This window comes from Nesoenas mayeri (assembly GCF_963082525.1).
Source record: "Nesoenas mayeri genome assembly, chromosome: 1".
NCBI classification, from domain to species: Eukaryota; Metazoa; Chordata; class Aves; order Columbiformes; family Columbidae; genus Nesoenas; species Nesoenas mayeri.
In genome coordinates, this window is record NC_137541.1 from 28522978 (window position 1) to 28545075 (window position 22098).

Here is a 22098-nt window from a genome sequence, read left to right on the forward strand (position 1 = left end):
ATGAATCTTTAACAAGGCTATCAGTACTCCACCTAGATGCTATAGTTATAGTTGCATTAGGAATAACAGCTGAAACTGTACAGATATGTGGCTTCCAAATCATTATTGCTGATGCTTATGTACTGGACTTGGTGGAAAAGACATAAATTGAATTTTAAATGTCCAACATGGTCAAGCTGAGTTAGTGAAAATAAAATGCTTTTGACCTTGTAAAGTGAGCACATAAATTTTGTGTGTGAATTTATTAAAATCCTGCATTTTAAAATAGCCTTTGTGTACCTAGAGTTGCAAATTGCAAAGGTAAGTTTTTAAGAAGAAACAAAGAATGCCTGGCATGTTAAATGACACAAGTTTCTTTGGTCTCATATATTACTTTCACAGTCTCACTACCATTAGCCTCAATCCTTTTGAGTCCACCACACCAGAGAAGTGAGATAGACAAAGTGAATTCTCCATCATTCACTTCTTTATGTTATTGTGAGGATCAATAAATGCCCATTCAAAGAAACTGAGGTTAAGCCACTCATTAATCCTGCCTCTCAGAGATTCTAAAATATGATTTTTTTTCCTGTGTAATCTCCTTTAAAGCATGCAAAATGCAGTTTATAGAAAATGGGAATAATATACAAAAGAACTTGATGGAAGATTAAGCAAATATTTGTACAGGGAAAACTCAGTGTTCATTGAACTGGTTCTCTTGTAATCTATGGTTTGGACACTTGTAACACTTTTTTCTTGGCAACTTTCTTGCTCTAGGTCCTGATTTCCCTCCGTATTTTTTTTCCAAAAGATTCATGTTACTTCACAGACAAAAAAGTGTGTAGTTGAATATAAATGGCATTTGGCAATATTTTTTAAATAATAAACTTGGAATATAAACAAAGGAATTGTCAATGCATGAGTCCAAATTCAATGAACAGCTGCTCAGAACCGTCAGACAACTCAGAATGGCTTTGCTTATGCAGCCCTGTATTTTTTCACTCTATAATTTTGATTTTCTTTCAGCTGTCTTTTCAGTAAGCAGGGAATCACTTGCATTAGGCTCTTAGGGCCTTAAAACACCATGGCACAAAGTGATTGTTGCAAATCTTTTGTCCCCTGTAACTGAAATGCTTTACCTTGTTATGCATATTACAAGGACATTATGCTTTACCTTGCAGTGCATATTGCAATGCCTTGATGCTTTCCCACCGAGACTTTCGGTGCCGGGACCTGCAGGAGCTCCAGCTGTTTGAACAGTACTCTGCAGACTGGCTATCAGCAAGGTCTGCTTCTGTTTGGTTTTGTGTTTATTTTGGCAAAACCCCTAGAGTTAACATTTGTTACTCTAAAACAACTTTAAAACTTGCTTGGGAGTGGACCATTCAAGGTATATACAAACAGATATCTATGCCTATATCATCTATATCTATATCTGTATCTATACCTATATTTGTATCTATATTTATATCTATATATCTGAGCTGCAACACAACTCTGGCTTGGAAACAGAGTAACTACATGTGTCTGAGCTAATAACTTACCTTGGAATACGAACAAAGAAAACTTAATTTGGTTTGTACCCATCTACTTAGATATAAGTTGTTACTCAGACCAGGGTCCACCTAGAATTCTGGAAAAATAAAGAGGTTCCTAACTGAACCCAGCTGACCACACAAAAGGGTGCTCCGGTATGAAGAGAGGAAGGAAGCATACAGCTGGAGCTGTAAGGAGAGGGCATTCTGCCTTGCCAGCAGCAGCTTGCTCTAAAATCAATTGTCAGCATGCATCCCAACAATATAATATAAAGTGAGAGATTTATTGCAATACAACGTTATAAACCAAACATTTCAAAACAAGTGCGTAAAATGCCTTGATCAGAAATAATTTTACTTTCCTCAAAATGGGTATTCTTAAAACCTAGAGGACTCTAGCTTTCCTAGAGAAAGAATTTACAGTAGTTGTATTTTACATTTTATTTCTGTGAAAAGTTGGTGAATTTGTATGAAAGTCTAGTCACATTCCCTGCATGAGTGATAGAGAAGTATGTACAGAGCTTCTTGTCTAGATAATTCATTGCAGTACCAATCCTATTCTGTAATGTTAATGGGATACTGTACAAGACTACCACTGTATAGGAAACCACTCTTAAATCCATTCATTTCCCTTCCATCACAACCACAGGAAGAGAAAGACAATGGCAGGATGGATTTTATGTCTATTCCGCTACATTTTGTACACAAAGAGAATACAAATGTATTGTTAGTCTTGCTCTTTATTAATTACCTTGCTGGCTATTGACTCAAGCTCAGGTGGTATATTTTTCAAAGGCCTTAATAACCTCTTTGTGTTCTAGGCCAGTCTTCCTCAGTCTTTTCAGGGCGATGATTTCTTATTTCAAGTCGATATTACAACCACCCTTCCAACATCTATTGTAGAGTAAGACTAAAAAATGTTTACACACAGTAACAGCAATGACCTGATTTAATCAAGTGTGTTTGGAAAGGACTCCATCCATGTCTAAAAGTCAACCATCAGTGACATTCCTGGGATCTCCAGATGCCCACTGCCCCAATCTGGGACATGACTCAACCTGTGCCCTAGGAGGTGCCCGTCTTCCCTACCACACAGGAGACCAAGACAGGTGCTGTGCACCCAGTTCTTGTCCCATTTGAGATAAAAGAAGAGATTTGCATCCAGACTGGAGAGCCAGGAACACCTACACAACCCAGCATCCTGTTTTTAGCAAGAAAACACTGGTCTTTTAAAGCTGAAGTCCTATGTGGAATGAAATAGCAACGAAGGGTCACTCGTGGTGGTTGAGAGGAACTGATTTCAGGTACCTTGATGGTTTTGACATCCTGAGAGTTATTCTGTGATTTCTTTTCTTTTACATGGATTCTACTCATACTTTCAGCTCTTTGCAAACCGACTAATTTTGCAGTCACAAAGTATCACAGGGTAACGATGATCCAGCACTGCTGCTCCAGGCAGATGGTGGCTGCTGGCTGAGGAGGTGTCTGATATCTGATTCCGCAGTTCTCCCCCTACTCACAGAGCCCAGCATTTTCTTTGGAAAGCACACATAGATGCAGGTTCAGATATGACTGCGGTGCCTCGTTTCTTTGCACCTCAGGCTTCAACTGTCCTTTTGATTTTGAGGAACCTCATAAATTCTTTTCCTTCAGGCCAATACTTCTGGCACCAATTCACTGCAGTCACCTCGGCAAGCCAGAATCTATTTCTGCACTTGAATCCGTCTCTCTTTGAAGCCATTACAGGGCAGTTCAGTCACCTGCCAGCCTTTTAAAGCACAGTAGTGTTAATTCAACACAAAAGCATATCAGAGAAATAACAGCTTTCCGTATCTGAAATAATGGGCAGCCAGTGCTTGATGTTGCTTTAAAACTCAGATAAAATAGCTGAAGAGACTACAGGCACTCTACTGTCTGTCCAAGAAAGGAGTTGGGTCCAGCTGGGCTTACTGGTTTTGTTCATTTTTCTGGACGTTCCCTGGTTCCCACAGAGCTAGAAAGGAGCTGTGTTGCATTCAAAGAAACTTGCCAGGCTGGGCAAACTGCTGGTCCTGAGACGATTCCTGTGTCCTAATAGTCCTGGGCTCACATGAAAAGTGTCCTTTGCAGGGTAAGTACAGGGTACCATGGAGCATGAGAAAAGTTCCTGGAACAACATAGAATCAGTTCAGGTCCTATGTGGCCAGAGCAAATAAACATTGCAGGAGCCAGCTTGATTCCAGGGGGATCAGCTGGGTGTTGCTGTGACGTTTCCAAGTGTTTTCAGCTCTGAAAGTGCCTTGCAGGTTTACATGAGCTCATTCTCCATAGAGCTGGCTGGGTTTGTTCATTCCATCTCTGAGCCATATGGAAAGCAGTCAAAACCTTCCCGAACCCACAAGCCAGGGCTGGGAAGTGATGCTCTCCCACACGTGCCTGCTGCCTGTGTCTGTGGCATGGATGATCCACGGCAAAAATCAGATCATCATGGATACCAATATATCAAAACAATGCATAAACCCCATAATTTATTAAGTTGTTCCTTAGCTTTCATATCCTGATAGGTCCAAAGGACTTCAAATACGACTGCATGGCCTGTTTGTCTTGGTCCCATGTTTGCTAGTTTTAGGCAGGGTGTCTGTGAGACAGAACACCATTTAATGTCTCTTCAGTCCTTCAACTATGTAAATGTAGGTGCTTCCTTTTCAGGAAGGTGCCTTTCTGTGACCTTCCAAAATGCTCTCTATGATTCATCTTTGGCTACTGTGGTTTTGCCTTTATTTACCTGCCAGTGCTCTTAGAAACTGCTTTAAGTGCTCCTTGTTGTGGCCACTCAGACAGCAGAGTTAGAATTTGCAGGCCTCCAAAGGTACGTTTGCAATGCTGTGCTCATGGTGTATTTAAGAGTCTTGGATTCTGTAACACAGATTTCACCTGTATCCAGGAACATTTTACCCAGGCGTCTATGTACTTCAAATATCTGCTTCAAATTGGAAATACAGCTTGTGGGGTGTGGCTTTGAAAGTAATTCCAGTTTTTTATCAGGTCAGATGTTTAGTTTAGAACTCTGTAAGGGAAACCTAATATGGCACTGTGTAAAACTAATCCAGATATGGTGGAAAAGCATATCAGTGTTCCCAAGATAAGGAGAAGCGCAGTTTCACATGCAATATTTGTACTCAGACTTACTTTCTGCCTGTGAAATAGCAATGGGTCAAAAGACAGATAGAATCACTTGAAGTGTTAAGTCACAGTTCCTTCGTGATTATTATCTGCTGTGCAGAAACACCACCTAAAGTTCATGATATAATGCTACATTATTGTGGTGGTTTTGCATGAAAATTGAGCTGTGTTAGGCTGTATAAAAATACTGAAAATATCTCTTATTGGATTTCTTGCTTACTGTAAGTAGCACTTGCTGAAGATTGGAGTACCAAAACTAAAATAGAAGTGTATGGTACAGAAAATTACTAATCTGAAACCAGTTTACTACTGTAAAGTGTATTATTCCAGCAGAGTTTGCATAGCTGCAAACTCATGTCACAGATTGAAACATTTTGGAAAACATCAACCAAGTTGGAGTTTGCATTATGTCTCTAGGGGATTTTAGAAAAGGAAAATAAAAATAGGTGTATTTTTTTTTCCTATTTGATAGGCTTCTTCACATTAGCTGATTAAAACACTTGGAAGCAAAAGTGAAAAAACCAAAAAATATTGGTTTAATTTGTCAGTAATCTTTAAGAATCTTTGTCTTAATTAGGCTAGTAGAATCTTTATCATGACATATTTTCTATATCCAAAAGGCCTTCAGAATATTTAGTCATAATGCAACAAAATGATAAATTGGACCATAAAATATAAATCCAGTATATACACATGAGATAGTCATATACATGAATAGAGGAGGCATGAAATTCACCATAAAAGATGATTAACCTAGTTCCAAGGAAAGACTCACAAGTGGTGATTTCATTAGTGAGTTATGGGGGTTTCCACATGAGTGAGGAAAATAATGTGTAATGGTTGCTCATTACATACCCTATTTATTCACTTGGCAACTTTAGAAAAAGTTTTGTCCCCAGCTAGGTTGGGAAGAGTAAAAAAAAAAAAGACAGATTTCCTAGAACTTCAACTTCTTTGTCTATGTGAGGTTTTTTTCACTAAAATGAAAGTTTGTTAATGCAAAAGTAAGAAAACAAATCAACAACAAAAATCCCTAAAACCCAAACTCCTGTCATGTTTAACAGATAAATAGTGTGAAAGTATACTGATTTTAGAAGTGATTTGGTAAGGACAAAAGCAACATGTCTGCATAATGTCTGTGCAAGCTTTTTCAGCATCAAAGCTTCAACTTCAAAGGCAGACATTTATGGCAATAAGACCAGGGTATGAATCTACAGTACCATTACATGGGCAAAACTGAAAAAAAACCTCTATGTTGTATGCACTAAGAAATATTTTCCAGAGAGCAAAACTAACTAAATAAGTAGATCTATTTTTACTTTGGAACCGAAAACCAAGATAAAGGTACAGAAGTTCCTGGGAAGAGTTGGAGGCTGTGAAAACCTCTCCCAGCTGTCTTCAAACACTGCTAAGTATCAAAACCACAAATGTTGAGTTCACAAATAACAACATGTTGTGAGATACTCCACTAGCCTGCTTGTGATTAACACATAGCACCTGAAATTTATTTCCAGCCATAGGTTTAGTGGGAATGTTTACAAACAAAAAAGTGGAATCTTGATTTTTTTTTTTCTTTGCATTTCCATTCCATGGCATTTTTGTGCTATGAAATGTGGTAATTGAAACTAGTCAAATATGAAAACACGCTCTTTAATAGAATAAAAATGGAATACCAAAATGGAATTAGCATTTTTGGTACAATTCAGAGCAAGAGGCTATTCAAGAAACACTGAGATTCATTTTGGAAACACACAGTTTTGAACATTGCCAATGTTCCATGTTTCATTGTTCTAAGAATTTCTAAAAAATGTCAGGGTACATTTTTAATATATGCTGGGGCAATTTTTCTCTGAATAGAATTTTTCTTTTATTAATAATATCAGTAAAATTAATGATTTCAAACAATTTTCACTGTATCTTCTCTCAGTGTGAGTTCTAACAAAATCTATGGTGTTTTGTTAATGTTGTTGAAACTTGAAATACAAATAAATTTTTCGTGATAAATTTCCCATTATACCCTCAGCAGACAGGATACAGTTTGGGCTGGCTTGCTCTACTCCTAGTGGAGGGAAATGCTTTCTTTGTGTAGTCCCTCTTCTCACATATCTATCTTAAAAATAACTGCAAGAAAGACGTGATATGCCAGTAATACTCATTAGGCCAGACCTGGAGCAATTCATGATGTGGATTAAATTTCTAGATATTGAAAATTAATCTAAAATTCTGACACTAAGTAACACAGTAGCATCATAATATTTATATCTAAAATGTCCCAACTAGCAGTGACGTGGTTCAGCAGCTGATCCCTGTCCTGATGGATAACACGTGAGTCTTTCTGGTTAGTGAAACAGGTAACTCAGCTGCCTGCTTCAGGGAATATGGCTGGCTGCTTACATTTCACATTTTCTAGGCATGAAACAACAAAAACTTGATCAAAAATTTCATTCCTAAGTGAAAAAAATAGAACATGCCTGCTTTCTGCATGCCACTTTATATGAACAGTCTGGCACATTTTTAAAATTTTAGTGACATTTTCTGCAAAACAGCATGTACTACAGGGAAAGTAACAGCCTTTTTCATATATAATCGATACTGTACCAACCTGGTTCAAAGACAAGTCAGACTAACAATACTTTGAGATGGCTGGCACATTATGCGTTCTGGAAATTCTAATTTTATGTAAATTTGGGAAATGTATGCATGTGCCAGGGTTGCTCTTTGTTCATGCACTATTTTAGCATGTCTAAGTAGGAAAGGCTGCCATACAACATGGGTTGCAAAACAGCAGATGGGGGTGATTTAGTCTCTGAGGAACTCTAATTTCCTCTGAAAAAGTACTCAGGTTTGTTATTTTATTACTATGGGGAAATATATATTTTAAAATATATTAACAGTTAGTGCTTGTCTAGTTGGAAAATATCTCAGAATACCTTTAAGAAATAGTTCTCTATGTGGACACTAATTCCTCTGTAAGAGTCCACTGTGAAAATGGATTAAGTAAAACTGGAAAAGAAAAATGAAGTCTTAGTGTTGAAGAGCATCTACATAGAGTCTTAGAGCACAGCAGTCACTGTGCTTGATATTCATGCCCTGACATATTTTGTCGTAGCTTCCTCATACAGACCCACACTTTATTACCTCCAGATGCAGTTATGAAATGCTACTATTTCTTTCTGCATTTTCTGATAAAATTCTACACTGAAGGCTGATTAGGGGTGGCAAAACTTTGCAGTCAGAGATTGAATAGTGCATCCTTGAAATACTCATTTTATGCAGATTTAAAAAATAAATACATTTACAATGGTTTCCTCTTTGTTCTGCCAGTGTTCTGGCATGTCAGATTAGTGGTAGATGCCACACAGCAGGAGCTAGGAAATTCTGTGTGAAAAAGAGATGAGGTTTAGAGTCATTTTAGTCCCTGTCAAGAGCAGAGTTCCCAAGTAAAGGGACACAGATTTAATAATGTTGTAATCAGGATATTTTAAACACTTAAAGGGTTCATGTTTGTATTGTCAGATTATTTGCTGGAGCTTCATACCCAAGCAACTGTGTGCACGTGGTGGGGGCATAAGAAGAAAGGAAACTTGTATTTACTGTGTTCTTTTACAGTACTTTAACCTCAAAAAGTTTTCTGGCTGACACAACTTCAATGTAGAATGTGAAATTGACATTCCCGGAATCCTCATTTTGGTTATCACCTTTCAGATATAGAAAGCAAAAGTGGCTCTAGGTCTTGTTGGGAGTAGGATGAGGTCAGTGTACACAGGGCTTGATCCACCACTCACCTCAGTTTGTGCAAAAGTTCCCACTGATTTTTACTGTATAAAATTGGGATACTTATGACAAATTTATGGTGGTTGGGAAAAGTGTGGTTATAACTTTTATAGAATGCCAAGATATATTTGCATGTTGAAATACTACGTTCAACTGAAAAGCTGTGATTTGTCTGTATTCAACTTGGACCTTTTGAACATATAATTAGGCAACAAGAATCTGTTGTATTTCTTTGAAAAATACTGGTTTCAGTGAAAAAAAAAAAAAAAAGAGCTGAAATACTGCCAATGGAGCAATCACAAAATTCACTGTGGTGATGAACCTTTAGTGGTTGACAGGCGGATATGGGTTTGCAAAGTTCCCCCACTGAGCATTTATAGGACTTCCAAGTTTGAATCCATGTGTTCACTTGAACACTTTTTAGCTCCATTTGTTCAGGGCAGCCTTATAGGATTGTCCTTTTCCTTGATCTCTGGCTTATATCTAGGCCTAGAGTGTCTCCACGGCACATCATCTTTAAAGTGAAACCCAAATATACAAGCAGCCAATGCCCCAGGAATGTGTCTGCTATGTTCTCCTGGTGACAAAGACGTTTCTTCCTCAGAATTACCCTTTCATGGAGGTTTGAGCAAATATGTTTTAGGGAAATTCATTTTACTTCGCAAACATCTAGTAACACACAAATGGAGTCAACTACCACGTTTCAAACAAGCCACTGCATATCCATCATGCTTAGCAACTATCAAAGTACACAAGACCATTTTAATCTTTCTAAGTGTATGTGTATTAGCAGGATCCTGAGCTTGAATTTTACATTCTTGTGGACACGAGGACCCAACCACCCTTATTCTGTTCAGCTATGGAGAAATATGTGACCAAACCTTGGATCAGAGAGAGAAAGAGAGAGAGAGATTTAACTTGCAGGCTGGGATATGCAAGCCACTTGATTTTTAGTTTTCATTGGAGAGGATTCTGTTTCATTCTATCTGTCGCTCCCTATAAATCATATCACAAATTTGAAATCTGAAGCTTGGTGTTGTTGGCATTTGAGCCTAATGTCAAAATGCTTTTGCTGCTTTACCTGTGAAGTAGACAATCTATATTCAATGTCCTTGAAATTGTCATTTTGGTAGACTCTGACCTTTTTCATGCAGAGCAATCTCAGTTTAGAAGCCCAGATAAACCAAATACTGTTAACATTCAGTAGCCCATTTTCTCACTCATGAAGTGGGAGTTATGAAAATTAGCTCACCAGCAGAAGAAAAAAGGAATAGCCGGACTGCCCTTTCACAATCTGCCAGCCTTGGGCCCGCAAGGAGGAGTAGAAGCTTTTCTTGTCCAGGGGCAGCATCGGCAAGCCCTGTGTCTGACCCATAAGGAAAAGCACCATGTATCTCATGACTGTTTCACACCTTCCATGACACTTATAATGCTAGTTTTGCGTAGTCAGTAAATTATATTTTCGCATTTTCACAGCTGAGTTGGTCTTGGATCCAGTCTTGGGTGTAAACCTGATAAGTTTCCCAGTATGCAGCTTTGCACAACTTTGGACAACTAAATATTTTCCACATGTTCTGTGCATCTGTGTATCACATTAATTCAGGAACATGCATGATCCAAATAGGCCATGAAGAGCATGACATTGACTTTCCAGAACATGCAGATTAAATAAAAATCCAAAGTATATCCTGGAGCATGCATGCATGTTTAGAAGCTAGTATATTGATATGACTGAAGCGATATAAGTATATAAAAATAACCTTCCCATATTAGTAACATCTTTAGTTTTACTGAAATTAATAATAAATATTTCCATAGTGGAATAATGACTATAAAATAAATATGATTTTATCTTGCCCCTTATACTTACATTTACATTTTGCATTAGTTACACATTCTTTTTTGCTTTTGCATTTCTTTTTTTCTGATGTATTACAGTTACATTCTAGCACCTACTTTCAGGCTACTTCTGCAGTGCACTTCTTTCCTAGAACCACCTATGAAGGGTATATCCTTCACTGACAAAACTAGTGCTGTTTTGTCTTTGATATTCCAGGTCTTTTAGCCATATCTAGCCTCAAAGATTGACACAATCACTGCATCTCAGGTTGTGCCAGGGGAGGTTTAGATTGGATATTAGGAAAAAATTCTTCACGGAAAGGGTTGTCAGGCATTGGAACAGGCTGCCCAGGGAAGTGGTGGAGTCACCATCCCTGGAGAGGTTTAAAAGGCATTTAGACGAGGTTCTTAAGGACATGGTTTAGTGCTAGAGTTAGGTTATGCTTGGACTCGATGATCCTGAGGGTCTCTTCCAACTGAAATGATTCTACGATTATATGTCCTACTGATGCAGTAAAAGGTACACTTTTAAAATATGTTTGCATTTAAAATTGCAGTGAATAGTGGGGTTCAGCTGAGGTTTTAAGCTGCTTTTGTACACATAAAAACTCAGATTTTGAGGTCATGGACTGTGGAAAAGCTTTGCACCCAGCAACCAAACATGCTGTGATCAAGCTCTGCTTTTCTCCTCAGAAGGAAATTACAAAGAAAGGGTGATGTGGATGTGTGGGTGTAACTGTATAATTAGGCACATATTTCTGTATTTTAGCACATACTGTCCCCTGCTGGGAATAATCATATTACTGGTAAAAGTAATCTTTAAGTGCAGGTATGTGTTCATCCTTCCTCCTGCCATTCAAAAAGGTAGGCTGGTAAGGCATCCTTTGCCTTTCCCTCTCAGACAAAAGTGATCACCACAATGCCAAGAAGGTATGTATTTCCATTTGCTGAGTATTTCACCCCATCAGATGGGATTGCTGTATGCAAGATGCAGCTGAAAACACTTCAGAGTTTCCCACAAGAGGGTAAGGACATTGTTTGACCTTTCCAGAGGGTGGGCTGCTGTGCACCCATGAGCATGTCTGGTGTCCGGATTGGTTGGCTACTGAAAATCTTCTCATGGTGTTAGTGATTGCTTGCTGGCTGCTGCAGGCAACCCTCACTGAGCTTCTGAACCATTTTACTTTACCAGAAGATGTCAAATGAAAAGGAGTACTCTACAACAATTCTGTTTTCTTGCAGTATTGAGAGATGAACATTTACATTCCCCATTTCTTCTGCCCACAGGCCACAGAATCACAGAATGGTTGGGGCTGGAAGGGATCTCTGGAGATCACCTAGTCCAACCCACCTACTAAAACAAGTTCACCTAGAGTAGGTCACACAGGAATGTGTCCAGGTGGGTTTTGAATGTCTCCAGCGGAGACTCCACAGCCTCTCTGAGCAGCCTGTTCCAGTGCTCTGACACCCTCAAAGTAAAGAAGTTTTTCCTCATATGCTTCAGTCTGTGCCAATTGTCAAAACCTCCCCTCCTCACTACAATGCAGAGCAGCAGGTGCTCAATGAAAAACAAAGGTCTGGGGCATAAGGGCAGCCTGGCTGCTATGGCCTGGGGTCTGACAGACACAATGGGATTCCTGGTCTGACCATGATTCTGTGCCCACCCCTGCTCTTGCCCATCTCCAGGTTGCTAGAACTTCCTCACCAATGGTCTTCAAGGATATTTTAGTGTCCATGCTCTCAGCAGCTGCATGACAATGCAGTTCTTTGGTGAACAGCAGGATGGGTGTTATCAATGCAAAGCTGACACTGGTGGCAGTCAGAGGTTTTTTTTTTTGCTTAGAAGATACAACATTTTTTTTTGGCTGCATCTGGCTATTAAATTTCAAATAGTTCTTTTGACACAGCTTTACTACACTTAATGAATTTCTTTATGCTCTTCTTTTTCCTCTTTAAAATTTAACTTGTTAGCTCTATGCACATGGAGTAAATTCTTGGCATTCATTTCTACCTGGCAGTGATGAGGTGAGAAGTTTCAGGAACTGAAGCCCTATACACCCTTCATCAACAATTTTTCTATTTTGATGACTGTATTTTTGGCATTCATGTGGCATTTTCTATAAAACTTATCAATGCATCAAATACAATGACTGTCCAGTGAAGGTCTTAACAAAATTATGTACATCTTCACAATTATGCAGCTTGTGCGTGACATTCAGAAACCAAGAACAATTTTTGTCAGCTGCATTTTATGTTGATGTCCCTCTGTTTGTTAATTACCATTTTGTTTTATCTTTCTCAGCAGCTGTTTGTCTTCCCTTTTAGAGGGTAGACTGTATCACAGACTCAATGTGTTACCAAATATTTGTTTTTCTTGGAACCTCAGAACTGAGTGTTTTGGATAAGAAGATTTTTCACTGTGAACCACTGTTCGGTTTCTTTTTCCACACATTGTGCAGATAATATTAATAAAGCTATAAAGTAATGTGTGAGTAGAAATCCCTAGTATTATTTGTTCCCTTATTTAAAAATATAGTAACAAATAGGAAATCCAAATTATCCATTGCACATAGAGACTGATTTACAATGTCAGCCAGGGGACAAGTTGACACATTGTATGGACTTAATGTGAGTCCATAATTAGAGAATGTACCTGCTTTTTTGTTGTATATTAATAACTTCAATAATATAGACTATAATGAAATGGGAACTGTAGGAGAGCAAATAGTCTAAGACAGAGCAAACTTAACTTTTGAGATATTTTAATTTGAATGTGCTTTTCCTTTGTCCTTAATGTCTATCTATAATGTTTCTTTATTCTTCCATTTAAAAATTATTAGTTTCTGTTAAAACAGAAAAAAATCCCAACAACAAAACAAGAGGGAAAAAAAGACAATGAAATAAAAATAGGGGAAAAATTCAAATAAGTTCCACATATGTGCATATGGAAACTGGTTGCTCTATAAGACTCTGTCCATATGGCAAGCCAATGCGTTAGACCAAATTTCCATTCAAAACCCATTGATATTTTTTAAGTAAAATTCATTTAACGATTTTTTTCCTTTCTCTAAAATATTAAGGTCTTACACAAAGGATTTAGGCATCCACCAAGTTCACAGGAGAAAACTGAACCTTAGAAAACAGCTTAGCAGGACTGACAGCTTCACTCTGGTGTCTTTAGCTTACTGGTTCTTATCTACCCTACCTTCAGCTCATGTTGTGAAAAAGGTACGAGATAGAAGTGTTATTTTTCAAACTAAAAATCTAGTAGTTATATTCACAAAAACAATGGTCTTTGTGGAACACAGGGCACATCTATGTGGAAGATGAGACCAGGCAAAGCTCATGTCCCAGCTCCAAGCTGCTGGAATGGGGCCAGATTCAGGCTGGAAGCTGTATAGCCACACAGGAGTGACTCTGTCTCCATGATAATATGCTGAAAGAGAGATTATATTGGTATGCACAATTTTTCTTGTTGTGTTTTATGTTCTCCTGGCTTGGCTCATTCTGGGAGCAAAGATGATTTCACCATACAATACCCTAGACCCTGGTCCTTAAGGTGTCATCCTTGGAAGTAGATGTTGAAGTTTCTTCACTGCCTGAGAATGCTCTGCATGTTTGATTGCTGAGGAACCTCACTGGTGAAAGTAAAGTATACTCATGATATCTCTGAAATATAATCCTAAACCCCTACATCCCCACTATCTGTCTTGCTTGGGCATGAGTTTTGCTTTAGCAGAATTAAGTGGTTTGGAGTCTAAGTTTTATGATGATCCTATATTCCTGTAGACATGGTACCTCATCTATGCTTTAAATGGTCACCAGGCTGGTCCCTAATCTACAATACAGATCTAGTCTATGATACTTACATGCCTACAAAATAAACTGTAGTAGTGGGGACTACTGAGGATACAAATTTGAATCTAAGGTATAAATTTTGAATTCACCACAAAAGTTACTTTTCTGATAATAACAAGCTGAAATAACTAATTTATTACATTCAAGCATAAAGGTCTTAGGGAAACGTGGATGTATTTTTGGTTAATAGACATAAAAATAGATTCTTTCCTTGCATAAGCAAAATATATTTATGATTAATTAATTTTAAAAGATATTAAATGAAAGGAATATACTTCATAGGACTTGAAAATCACTCTTAAGGAAAACAAGCTGTGGGAAACAAGAAAATGTGTGCATTACCATTTTGTGAAATAAAAATGCTCAGGAGATTTTCAAAGGTACAGTCAGAAGCTTGATACTCAGCTGTCACTTGTGGCTTTAAAGTCCTTCCCTCGTGATGAGTAGCTGCCTGCAGGAGAGTCAAGGGACCAGATCTCCCTCCACTCTAACGAGTGTGGTGGGAGCACGTGCCTGGGGTTTAGGCAGAGGGCAGGAGAGGCAGCACGAGGTGAATCACTTCTCATCCCAGCAGCCTAACCTCTTTATTTTTATTACAAACATTTTTCAAGTGGAAATGTCTGTGTGAGAAAGCCATCACAAGCAGTGGCCAGGCCTTGACTGGTCACTGACAACAGGACTGCTGTCACACTTCTGTCCTGCTCAGCTTCCTTATTGCAGTGAAAGTTTAAAGAAATAATGTGCTTTTTTACATCTGTTCTGAACCTATAGCTTTTTGAAGAAAAAACATAAACCAGAAAAACATAAAATAACAGGAAAGATATGTTACCTTTGCAGTAGTTTCCTTTCAACTTAAACTTTACTATAGAGCATGAAAACTGAGCAGTTAGTTATAGGAGAGGTGTCACACTGGCGCCACTTTCTTATTGTTCTTACTGAAGAAAAGATTTTTATCAAGAAATGCATGTGATGTTTAGACTTTCACAACAACACCTCTCAAATGTAATGTTACCCTAAACAATAACATTGACATCTGTTTTCCTAAGCACTATACTGGTTAGTACAATGACATTTATGTAATTAAATATGCAGATGGATGTTTTAAATTAAGTTTTAAAACATTTTGAGTTGCTGTAATTAAACCAAATTCACCATGGAAACAATCTCAAATCATCTTTGAAAGAAAATTATGTATGCACCATATTTTTTGTCTTTCATTGTTAATACAGCAACATACAGTGGTGGCAAAGTTTGGGCACACGTTACTATAGTTTTCTTCTCATGCCATGTGTATGACAGAGGTCGATGACATCTGGGAACTATTGATATTTCTGGAAAATATTCTTAACTTTGCTCTTGGGTGAGTGATAATTTTGGCCATTGTTAACATAAATAAATCACAATATTTGAATCAGCTTATTCTTTTTAAGTACAGGTCAATAAAGATTCATAGAAGCATAGAATGGCTCTCAGAGCAACTGGAGGTTTTTTACTGGCTTGGATAACCATATCTTTATATAAACCTTCTGAATTATTCAAATCTTTTATGCATATTAGGACAGAGACGATAAAAGTATGGTTTTCACTGGAGTAATTTACCACTTTTGACCCTTTTCAGAGCTGAATACAAAAGATACGTCATGTTGTGTGATCTGGTGGGTTAAAAAGCAACATTGTTATTTACCCTAATAAAGTTTTCAGCCTACACTTATGTCATGGGAGAGTAGTTAGTTCAAGACAGTCTTTTCAGTCATCTCTTGAACACCATACATACAGAAATAGGCACTGGGGTTAAAATGAATGTTTATATTACAGAAAAATAATGTATTTGTGTACACAGGATTATCATACTTTGTAAGAATGCAATCCTTCCAGATGCTGCCATTTCTAATTATTTGTTTCACAGAAAGTCAACTACACTTGACCAAATCTAGAGTCTTGATTAAGCTCAATAAACCAGCAGTGAATCCAACGCTTTTTGGCTCTTACTGCACTGTCTGATTTAGGTCCTGCAGGGTGCACTGCTACCTTGCTTGCTGAGCTGAGTAATTATTTATATCTCAGTGAACACTACTATCACCCCTTATCTAACTTTACACAGGCTGTCAAGTTAGCAGTTCCTGAAGAGATCATTCAGCTATGCAATGTTGTCCCACACGGTGGGTCAGGGTCCAGCTGCCCTTTTCTCATTCTGTGGGGATGGCTTGAAAGTGCTGGAACAATGGTTTTACACCACATTGATTTTATAATCCCTAATCTAATGTCCCCAGGGGAGACTATAATTCTATGTAACAGGCATAAAACAAAGAGATAAATGTTAAAGTTCCTAATGAAAATGGAGGCATCAAGGACCCACTGAGGGTCTCAATTTATTTTCAGGCTAGTGATTCACACTACTTAGGTAAATTATTTTTTAAAAAGCATGTTTCTTAGAACAGCACAGTACAAGTAATGTATGTAGCACAGTGCCAAGCTTTGTCAAGTTGCTAAATTGAACCCACATTGATTCCACATTAATCGAGTTTATATAATTTAGTGATGCTGTACAGTAGGCCTTTATGAAAGAGTATTTATACCTAAGGTATACACTGAGGCACCAAGGCATGAGGCTGAATTTATGCCATTTAGCTTCGCATACTCCTACAGATATAGTCTAGAGTGTCTTACTTTGACTTGGTATGAGAAATTATCAAAGAATAAGGAAATTATCTGAAGCTTTAATTCATAAAATACTCATTACTTTTGTCTACAACTCCACAGTCATTTCAGGGTACAAAAATAGTGCATGTTTCTATTTTGTGCTGGAAGCATGCACAACTCCAGTGAATGATCTGCATGAGAATAAAATTTTGATTTTAAAAATAATAAGGAAATTTAACAGATGGGAAAGTAGACATTGAACTCCACAAAAAACATGGTGTTACCGTATTTTTTCCAATTTGTCAAAATATTCTTGAATTCCTGCCCCTGTTCTCCAGCATCCTTACAGCACTTCCAGCATGGTGTGGTCTGCAAGTTTAATAAGCAACCTCTCTTTTCCATCATCCAGGGCATTTATGAAAATACTGAAAAGCAACAGAACAAGATAGACACCTGTGTAAGCCCACTCCATGCATCCTTCCAGTCCTGACAGTCAGCCACTAAGAAGTACTCTCTGAATATAGTTTTCCACCCATCACATAGTTGTTTCCTGAAAACTATGTTTGCCTATCTTGCTTTTAAGACTATTATGTGAAGTAATTTTCAAAAAGCCATACTAAAGTAGAGATACATCACATCCTTTGTTCTCTGGTATACAGTGTTATTTTATGCTGTATACAGGGCAATTAGGATGGTTTGATGTTATTTTATTTTGACAAATCCATACTAGTTGTTACTGATCTTAATTAGTTTTAGCTATTTACTCATCACTTGCTTGCTTATTTGTGCTTACAGTTTTTTTGGTCCCTGAAAGAAAATTGCCTGTTTGTAACCAATTTTGTGATTTTACAACTTATTCTTCACCACTTTTAGAGATGATGACTGCAGCTTTATTCAAACAGTCTTCCAGGACTTCCCTTGTACTCCAGGTGTTTCTGGAAATAAGAGTTCTACTACTGGTTTTCTAGTTCTTTCAGGTACCTGAATTTTATTTGGAAAATATTTAATTTATCTACATATTTATTTAATTTTGTTGGAAAATATTTAATTTATCTACATATGCACTAACTTCGTCTACTGTGAAAGTAAATGCAATACTGCCCTACCTTGCAGCTCTGCCTGTCTTATGGGATTTATTGTCATCATAACAGGAATGTCAAAAGTGAATGTTTGTTTGCACTGAGGATAGCCCTTCATGTGGTCCAGTGTGTTATTTCAAAACAGAAATGGGGTAAACCTGTGCTTTTATTCTGGACTGTGAACTGCAGCAGGTGGGGCAAAGAGTGCATGTCTGTCTCTTTCTTCACTAGTATGGGATGGTGACTTTTGGCAAAAGAATGGGCAGGAGGTTTGGGGATGACACAAATGCAGCTGAGTGGGGCAGAATCCCCCAAAGCTGAATTTCAGGATCCAAGTGGCCAAGTGATCTGCAGTCCAGCCTTTCCCACGTACCAACACCAGGCCCTGGGGAAGATGTGCTTACATTGGGAGAAGGAATTTTTATTTTGAAAACTCTATGCAGGATGTAGCAAGCAAGAGAGCTTTTTTCCTGGTATTTCTCCTGCATTGCGGTGTTTGATGTCTTCGCAGACACACTTGTTTTGGTTAGCCGGCAGAATTAGAGAGTCTGAAGTTTATGTTGTTGACCTGCCCCAGACTCAGCTCCAGACCTGCAGGCTGAAAAAATGGTGCTTGAACTAGGAAATCCAAATACAGGAGACCCAGAGTGTCTGTGAACAAGGGCAAGTGACAGTACTCTTTGAGCCTCAGTTACCCAAGTGTGAAATAGAGATACCCATACTTTGCCTCCTCTTAATGTGTCTTAGGTGTAGAGGCACTGATTATCATATAAGACAAGTCTGTGCGGTCTATTTGCTAGAATCTTATTTTACTCTTCTGCTTGATCTGTTTCGTGTGTCATTGCTTGAGATCTCTCAAATAAGCTGATCTCTCTGATTGTATTATATTATTATCTTTATTTAACATTCAGAAGTCTTGAGCCCTGCCTTTCTTAGTAATACATTAAAATAAATGTATATCATAAACCTATTTTTACAAATATAAATCCCTGTGCTTTATACCTATGTTGCTGTCAGTTTGTTTAGCGTAGCATATATTTATGCCAGTCTGAAAATGGTTAGTGGGCATAAATGCTGAACTAGCAAGAAAAATCAAACACCTTCTCAAATAAAATCTGAGGAGATTTGAGAATTGAAAAAAAATATTCTGAAAGAGCGCTCCTCCTTGAACATTTGGCATCATTGTACTTTGTAGCTATCAAATGTGGGAACAAAGTAAAAAAAATGTCTGGAGTCCTTTCATCCTCACAACAGTAAAAATGGTTATGCTCGTATGGAGCAATTAAATACTCATCAGGCAGGGGAGTGAAGGGTCTTTGGTGAGTGCACAGCTCCCTGCTGAAGCCCAGCCACAGCAGGCCCAGGAGCACATCAACACAAGTTGCACAAGGGTGATGCTCCTGTCTTAGGGCCGTAGCACAGAGCCTGGTCCCCTGGCTGGCTTCCTCCCCAACAGGTGTGTACATCAGGGATGTGTCCACTGCTCAACACAGCCATGTGCATATTGATACCCAATTAAAAAGAAAAAAAGAACCTCTGAGGGCCAAAGGGACCAAAGGGACCATGCTGATTAGTCAGCCTAACAGATAGAGTCTAGGTTTAACATGTGTCACCCCAAAATTCCTCCATGAAGCCCACAGTTTTTCATTATCTGCACATCCTCTGGTGCATTTTAACGGCTTTTCAGAGTCATCTTGAGGACAGCACTGAACAGGCTCTGAACAGTTGAAGGAATTTCCACAAAGAAACAGTTTTCCTCTCTTATCTTCTCTGTGCTCAGAAGAGGCTACAAGATCATCTACATCACTGATTAATGAGGAACTAATTCCTCTTGCGAGTTTAGCAACTGTGGTGGGTCTTCAGCTAAGCACTCCAGGCTATCCAGTCCTGCTAAAAATATTGAGTGATGGAGGTTTTACCAGAGCTTGGTAAGGTCTTACTCAGCTTAATGTGAACTAGGGAAAAGGCAAGTACTTTTAAAACCACCGTTCCTAATGTGCTCAAGGTTCCTGATAATAGATAGAAAGTGTCTATAGGACAGCAACCTCTTATGGAAGTCATAAGCTCTGTAACATTCTCCCCACGACATCCTATTCTGGTTTCATCTGTCTCCTCACCTTCATCCTTGCAAAGATGCCTCCAGACATCTGTTTTGTGGCTGTCTATATCCTGCAGGGAAACATGCAGTATGATGAAGGTTTTTAATGCAACTCTAGATATTTTATGTAGTAAATAAAGGCAGGAACATAATCTCATCCCGTATTCACACAACTGGAAGAAAAATTATACTAAGTTGGATGTATTTTTAACCCAGAGATAAGTATTAGTCACTGAAACTGTATTTAATGATTAAAATACAAAAGTCAGTAAGAAATATCATGCATTACTCTAAAATTTCTAGACTTACCATTTCAAATATAAAAATAATTGCAAAAATTAGAATTCTGTACATTTTAATTCTTCAACTTGCACATTGAATAGCCCCTCCCCCCCCACCATATTCTAGTTATTCTCATGGTGCAATTTTAACAAAATTCAAAAAGCAATATTAAGGAAAAATATATAAACTGAAAAACACTAACATATGTTTTCAAAAAATATAATGTAAGAAAAAGTGCAAAAGAGAAAGACATTAAATGAACATAAAAATCCCATATCCAAAATAAAAACAAAACATGAACATTTCATTATGTCCATTGCATATGTAGGTCTGTGTAAATTAACTTCTAAAAACAGTGTGTGTGTAATTTTGCCCCAAAAGTCATCTGTATTGTGACATAAAAAATGGTTACTTGGGAAAATGTTTCACTAATAATTCTTTATGGTAACAGATCTCTTTTCAGAGCTAATAGTTCTGAAATGCTGAATATTGTTTTTTAACAACGGAAATTATGAAACAAAATAATTTGAAGTTAGTCAGATAAGGGATGACAAATCAAGGTATTGAAAATGAGTATATGCATTTCATTCTAAAACCACATCTTTCAGAAAATGCAATCTCTTTGTCAGCAATAAAATCATTCTTGAAAGCTTAAAATAATATTGCATTTAAAAACTGTTAGAGAAACTAAAAAAGAAATTCACCAAATAAGATCCAGAATTACAAAAGTCTCTCTAAACCTAGCAAGCTGCTTCTCATCCAAAGCCTACGCACAGGCTACCTGGAGGGAGACATCCCCATCATCCACATCACAAGCCATGACTACCAAGTGGCCAAATAGCTGCTGCATGATTTGCTCGATAACACAGGCAGTTTACAGCATGAGTCCCTTGAGTATCCAGGCTAAGTAACTCACCCAAGCAAGAATCTGGGCTTGTCTACTCTAGACAGCACTGCACAGGCACTCTGAAACTAGGTGAGTGACAAAGAGGCATGGGATTGTGCACTACACACCAATGAAAAGTGAGGGTCTTAAAAGTAAGACCCATTAAAAGGTATCAGAGCACAAATAACCATTTGAACAAACACAGCATAAATGAGTACACCTATTTTGCTGAAAAACGAGATTAGGAAGGATCTCTAAAATGCATTTCTTTGTTTTCTTATTCACCTGTTATCATCCTTTATTCTTTCTTTTTTCCCAAGTGTAAATTATATTTAGACTGGCTTACCAACGTGTAATTACATGTATTTTCATTATCTTGTAATTTGGCTTGGGAATCTACACTGTATGCACAAAATGCTGATTGCCTGCAGCTGCGGACAAATGATTGTTTAGATACGCAAGCGAGTTGATGAGTTAAGCCAAAAACTTGGAGGAAAGTCTTGGTGTTTGGTAAAATAGTTCAAATCCCTGAGGCATATTGGGACTTAAGGGCCCAGATAAACCTGTGTTTGTTTTGGCATTAGCTCACAACAATATGCTTGCATGCTTATATAAGTATTTATTTCAGATTTTTTCTGTAATTTAGACAGTGGTCCAGTTTTAGGGATAAGGCAGAGTGATAGCAAAGTGATACTGAATGGCGTTTATTTTAACCAACTTTACTAACCATCACACCCCTCGTCATTTCTTCACAGCTCGCTGTTTATATAGCAAGTGATATCATTCAAATTAAAAAAAAATGGAAAGCTATTATCATGATTATTTCACGTAGTTTTCTGAATGAGAAATCAAGTGTCTTCAACTAAATGCAACAGTGGTGCTTTAGAGGTGTCAAAGCCGTGCATGCACACAAAAACTGAATCCAAAGAATCTGAAAAAAACAACCTCAGCCTCCTGAAATGTAAC